Consider the following 7344-nt stretch of genomic DNA (forward strand, 5'->3'; position numbering starts at 1 on the left):
AGGTGACTTGAACAGGAATGAACCAATGCTGGGATTGTGTCCTTTTATTTTGTTAGTACTGCATGCAACAGAGTTGGCAAGGAATCAAGGAGACAGAGAATCATTAAATCATGCAAGAGACCAACACTATTTTTTTTTTCTATTTCAATATTGTAGACAACGCAAGGAAGTAGCTAACAAAGAGACAATTATGCACAAAATAGAGAAACACTGCAAATCACTACACCATAAAATTAGCGATTTAAATTTGAGCAAGGCAGGAAGGAACCCGCTCTGATACCATGTTAAACACATACATGGTAGACACAAAGTATGATTGATAAGCATGAGAGTGTATCTATTATTAACAAATGATATACATTTATAGTACATTCATATGACCTTTGGTTTCATATTCCAAGGTCTCTTGGACTTCCTTAGACTCTTCAGCTTCCACACCAACCCTTAGAGGATTGGGTGTCTAACAAAAAATGTGAATACTAAGAATATAGTCAATTACAAACAATATTCATTGCAATTAATCTAAAATCATTTTATTCTATTGTTCTCATTGTCACACCTATTAGTTTTTCCATTTTCTCATATCGATCATATGAAAAGAGTAGTTGGAATCATAGACCATTCAAATATTTAACTCGAGCTACTGTAGTAAACAACATACCTTGTCTCTGTTTCTCTCCAATATTAACAGTAGTTTTCTCAAAATTCAATCATTGTGACTTATGGAGTGTTAAACCCAAAATAATTTTCAATGGTAGTTATTTTCTACCCCGCCCCATCCTCGACCCATATATATCTCTATCTCCCCTTGTCTCTCCTCCTCACCCCCAAAACACACACACTCTCTCCATATCCATATATATATATATATATATATATATATATATCTCCCCCTTGTCACTCCCTCTCCACCTTTCTCTCTCTATGTCTTTCTTCCCCTTCCAACTCCATCTCTCTCTCCTCCCTCTCAAGTCCTCTCTCTTTTTCCTTCCTCTCTCTTCACCCTCCAAATCTGTCACTATCTCCCTCCCTCTCTCCTTCTCTCTCCTCCTCTATCCCCCCTCCATATATATGTCTCTCTATCTCTCTCTTTCCCTACATTCCCTATCTATATCCTCTAATTTCTCTCTCTTCCCCTATCTCCCCTCTCCCTCATTCCATATTCATCTCTCCCTTATCATTTCCTCTCTTTCCCCCTCCAAATACGTCTCTCTCCTTCCCTCTCTCCCCCTCCTCTCTCTCTTCCTTTCTCTCTCTCATTGTGGCTCTCACTTCTATGTCTCTTGTTGGGCAAAAGATCCTCGCAGAGTATGTTTTCGGGGCTTGAAGCCCGAATTTTGGTAAAAGTGTAATGTAAAGACCCCGCGAAATGTAGGCACGGAGCGCGAGAGTCTACGGTTGCCTACCCTAAAATGATATAATTTAATGTATGGTATGTTGGCCTACCCATGGTTCCTGAACCATGGGATGGTATAAATAGAGAGAGGCTCTAAGTGTAAAGTCAGTTTCTTAGCTTTGAGAATTCATATGGGTTTTGGATGATGAATTAGCTCTGAGTCTGTAAGTTCGAGTCTTGGGTTGTAGTAGTAGGAATAGGCTCTGCAGCTGAGTGTGCAGAGGCCTGGTAGAGTCCGCAGTTATGTGCGTGGACCCCTATAGCTGAGTGCGCAGGGTGGAGTTGGGATTGTACTGGGACAAAGAATTAATAAAAGATAAGTTGATTTTGGAATATTCTGTGTCTATGCTTCTGTTATATTTATGCATCTCTTTACAGTTTATGATTGCGCGCACTTGTTATGAATGTTGAATGATTAATGAGAATATTGGGCCCACATAATTAATAAAAGCACAGTAAGGAATAAGGATCTGGACAGCACCTCTTGGCGCTCTTTACAGAGCTACGCGGAAGCAGTTGCACAAGTTGCAAAGGATAGACAGTTGTGCGGAGTAGCGCAAGCACGCAGGATCGGTTTGTGAACTTCCCAGACTTCATCAAGACATCCCTAGGGTGTGAAAACCTGGTTCCATCACCCTCCCATACTACTTGGGTGAGACCTCAATCCGCGGTGCGCGGACTGTTGCTGAAAGGGCCAGTAGTTTCAGGATTTGTTTGGCTAAATCACTTCTGAACCTGGGTCAGGCCCCAACAAGCCAACAAATGGTTTCATTGCCAGGACTGGGATCTGCCTAAGGGATGTCTAATGTCGTGCCACTAGAACCCAACAAAGAAGGAAATTGAAGAGTGGTTGGACAAGAAGCTTCATGAGTTCGTGACACAGGAAAACAGAACTCCGTAGGTATCTGAGAAAAGGTGGCTGGATCGCTACATGTATACAAAAATCCACGAGATCTTCTTTGCATCCTTTCCTTCTGAACTATATGAGTGGATCGCGAGGTTAGCCAACAGCTAGGGAAGGTGTAAGCTCGACCAACCGATAGTGTGGACTCCGGAGTTAGTGCACAGACTAGAGGCATCAGAAGATAAGATCACGTGAGTTGTGGACCATTGGCTCGACTGAATAATAGGGGGGTTTATCACTGAGTTCGCAGTAGACACGACCATGAGCTATAGCGAAGCCGAACGACGTTTTCTCAAGGGATCGCGAGGTAAGTACGTTAAATCTTTGAATACTTGGATTAAGATGTTATTATGTGAAAAGCAAGTTATGCGAATACATTAATGATTGGAACGACACGTAGTGGAAAGATCTACCAAGGTAGCGACGGATTAGGGAACACTCCCTTAATATCACCTTCATGAGAAAGCGAGTAAGAGCTCACTCGGGTTTCTCTGAGAAGTGTGGTCAGTTTGATAAGGTAGCGCATTCTGCAGTTATCACCTCCACTTACGACATCACCTGCTTCACCTACTTCACCTCCATCTTCACCCACTCCACCTCCACCAAACCTACAGTTTAGCATGGCGAGCGCGATCAAGCTACCCGTATTCAAAGGAGTAGGGAATGAGGATCCAGACTAGTTCTGGTTCATGGTGAGAGCAGTGTGGGAAGCACAAGGGGTCATGGATGACAACATTAGGAAGGCTACATTGGTAAGCGCACTGCAAGATCACACATTGACATGGCCTATTAAGCACTCGAATGATCACCCAGATGCAAGAATAACAGATATCCAGAATGCACTAAATAGAGAATTTAGCCAGTCGAAATCAAAGACATAGTCAATCATCGTATTTAAAGAGATCGTGATGCTTCCAGGAGAGACCCCCTCGGATCTGTATCAGCGACTGAAGAGTACGATCTGTGAGGATAATATGATGCTCACGGATGCGCAACATTGTGCATGGTTTGTGGCATCTCTAACACCACACCTGAGGATGGCGTTCTCGCAATAGAAACTCGCTACCTAGGCTGAAGCGTTGGAAATGGTGATGAGGTTGCATGAAACATTGATATAGGATCAGGGGCTAGGAGTTTAACAAATCCATGTGCAACTACAGAATCTCTGCCTTGAAATGCACATCTTGAAGCGGGATAGGACACCGCGACCAGAGGTGCGTGAAGAAGTGTGGTGCATAAAATGCAAAGGCCAGGGCCATGACAAGGACCACTATCCGGTATTCGCGAACTAGTTGGCAAGAGGGGGGCCAATGCCATAAAGACCGGAAGCACAGGCAGGGCCGAGTGTAGCACCAGCGCTATGGTGCATGATCTATCAAATAGGAGGAAAGCACACGATAGATAATTATCATTTGTTGTAGTAGTATACACAGACTCCCCAGTAGTTGTTTTGTAATTTTTGCAGGTCAGTAGGCCACGATGAGCGTACTTGTCAAAGTTACAAGTTAATGATGGATCGAACCCCAACCTATAGAATGTAGACAGAAACGTGAACCCTCGACCCAGTGGTGGGAATGGCGTGCTGTGGATTTCAGGGGCGAGGTCAAGGACGAGGAGGAATGGGGCCAGGAAGGGGCTGTGTACAGTTGATTTGTTACAATTGCGGAGGACCGAGGCACTACGCCTGTGATTGTACCAACCCGACGAGAGTCTCCTATTCATATTGTGCTCAGTTTGATCATGAAATGGTAGATTGTCCTACGCTGATCGAATAGATGCACGAGAAAGGGGTACTCCAACCTACTCTGACTCAAAATATTCAAATGATGAGGTATGAACCACGCGAAGAAGACCCAAATGTGAATATAGTGCTCAAAAGCGGTGTGGCTACAGGGGAAGATAAGGGGAAGCGGCCCGAGGAAGATACATGGGTTCGCAAGACTCGTACAAAGGAACCTGAGTTTGACTTAGAACGTGCAAAGGAGACGTTCATGGTAGCTAAGAAGAGCTTCGTAGAGGCCTCCACTTCAGGTAGTAAGGATCAACCAAAGATAGGGATGGATCCTTCTATGCTTACTACCTTCTTGGAGACATGGATGAAATTGTTGTGTGACAATAAGGTGGTTAAAGGACTACAGGAGTTGATAACTGGGTGCACAAGGTTAGGGGAACTGCGCATAGTCCGGAAACTGGGGAAGCATGCATTGCACACTGGGAGGGAAATGAGATTGACGGTGCAGATTGGCGAGTATGAAATGGATCAGGTAATCCAAAACCTGGGTTCAGATGCGAATGTATTGCCACAGAAAACATGGGAACGTATGGGCAAGCCCACATTATAGTGGTCCCCTATTCAATTACAGATGGCGAACCAACAGAAGATTTTTCCCATGGGGAGGTTGCAAGGGGTAACAGTTGATATCGAAGGCGCGAGCACACAGACGAACTTTGAAGTAATAGAGATTGTTGATGACAGCAATTCGTATCCCATGTTGCTAGGAATAGACTGGGCCACTGATATGAATGGAGTCATTAACTTGAAGAAGCAGAAGATGATATTCGAGAAAAAGTCCCTTCACGTAGTAGTTCTGATAGATCCAACCGAAGGAGCGCGCTACACCAAACCAGTAGTAGTCATTAACTTGAATGGATTCATTAACTTAAAGAAGCGAAAGATGATATTCGAGAAAAATTCCCTTCGCGTAGTAGTTCCGCGACGATGAAAGTGACAATGAGCTCGATTGTATTTACCAGATAACGACACAAGACCATGATCGGGTGAACCCGACTGCAAATGGGAGAATCTCATGGGAGCGCGACAGTTCCTGTACTTCGAATTCAGATGAAGAAGTAGAACGATGGTAGAACCCGCTGCACGAAGTGACAATGCTAAATTGCAACATGATGATTAGATCCCTGCATTGTGTGACGACAAAGGCAAGGGAACTACCAAAATATGATGGAGTAACAGTGATGGATGAATTCCTAGACAAATTTTAAATCGTAGCACCGGAATTGCAGTGGTACGGTGCGCTGGAATGGGTGTTGTGCTCAACACTCGCACGATGGTGGAGTACACATCAGGAGACCATTGTAAACTGGCGAGAATGTAGAAGGTAGATGCGCTTGCAATTTGGAAGTCTCCAACATCGAACGAGAGCCAGGCATCCAGGATGAAGCACTTTGCGCGCCCACCTGTGTCGATGGGTGCAAACGTGTGTTGTACAAACACATCCTAGCAAGGATAATTCTAGGGGCGAATGTTCGCCCTTTGGCGAAATTAAGGGGTTTCACCTCAAATAGCCCACCTTATTTTAAGGGAGAGGGTAAAAAAGGTAAATTTAGCCCTTGAATTTAGGACTTACAACCTTCCATTCACCCATTTTCAAGAATAGGTTTTATTTAAGTGAATCCATTCGCCCATTTTCAAGAATAGGTTTTATTTAAGTGAATCCATTGGCCCATTTTCAAGAATAGGTTTTATTTAAGTGAATCATATGGGCCAAATACCATATTTATAAAAGAGGTATGGTAAATTAATAAAAATATAAATAAATGAGAGGTATGGTAAATAAATAAAACATTTTTTATATTTACTCCATAAGTCACCTTATATACATGTAAGGGTGTAAACAAATAAAAATATAAGTAAAGTGGAGGTATGGTAAATAAATAAAACGTCTTTTTATACTTACTCAAAAGGTATGGTAAATAAATAAAAATATAAATAACCTAACGTATCGTAAATAAATAAAACCTCTTTTTATATTTAGTCCATAACCCTCGTTCTATTTATGAAGGCTCAAGAAAGAGGTTTTATTTAAGTGAATCCTATGGGCCAAATACCATATTTGTAAAAGAGGTATGGTAAATTAATAAAAATATAAATAAACGAGAGGTATGGTAAACAAATAAAACATTTTTTTATATTTACTTCATAAGTCACCTTATATTTACGAACACTCAAAAAATGGGTTATATTTAGGTGAAACCTATGGCCAAAATACTATGGGACAAATACCATGGACTAGATTGTTATTAATACCATGCAAAAAACCATTATTAACCCTAATATTAGAATTAATAAAAATAAAAATGGCACATGGTATTGACCCATGGTATTCACCAAAATGGCACATGGTATTGACCCATGGTATTCACCCGGAATGTAGTCTATTTAAATGGGGGAATTAAACCAGCATGTAGCCTATGCTAAGATTCACTAGGACTTTACAAAGTTTTATTATTTAGTGAAAGACTCGCCAAGATCTTACAATATTTTATAATTGAGTAAAATATTCGCCATGCCTGGTGAGAGATTCGCCAAAAAATTATATATACATATTATATTATTGATAAAATCGCCTTCCATTTTTCCTATATACCATGGAGATTCGCCCATTTATTATATTTATAAATTTAGGGGGGGTTCTTAAAATTTTCCCTGCATCCTAGACTACGGATCGAAAATCAGAACCAGACGTGGTGATGCACGCCACAAATATTCCATGACAGAGCATTCAAAAAGATATGCAGAATCAAGAACAGAGTTCACCAGGCAAGACGAACTGACTGGGACCTGTGCATACCAACGGTTCGATGGGCCTATAGGGCCATAAGCAAAAAGTAGAGTGTGGAAATGACCCCAATACTGATGAGAAGAAGAGTAGGATGCAAGGACCTGGGTAATGGAATTACGCAGTTATAGGAAGCCATCCGACGAGGGAGCTTGTAACTTCACGAACTCGAAAAAGATTGGGTACGGCTGAGGAAGAAAAGAATGACATTGGATGAAGAAATCAGCAAACTGGAAACCAAATTCACGCAAGCAGGTTGCGCCGAAAATCTAAGCATGATGGGACAAGGTCTAGCCAGCCATACTACTGCATTAGAAGAATTTGTGACCCTAATACCATGGCTACGACCGCGCCTTACTAAACAGGGGAGCGTACCATACAAAGAAGAACGCGATGCACTGACAGAGGCAAGGGTAGTTGAGGGGTGCCCGTGGCCCGAGCTAGTAGGAAAATGGAAGCCTCGCACC

This window comes from Pinus tabuliformis, chromosome 6, assembly GCF_031772625.1.
Source record: "Pinus tabuliformis cultivar Carrire ecotype Pingquan chromosome 6, CPIR1, whole genome shotgun sequence".
NCBI classification, from domain to species: Eukaryota; Viridiplantae; Streptophyta; class Pinopsida; order Pinales; family Pinaceae; genus Pinus; species Pinus tabuliformis.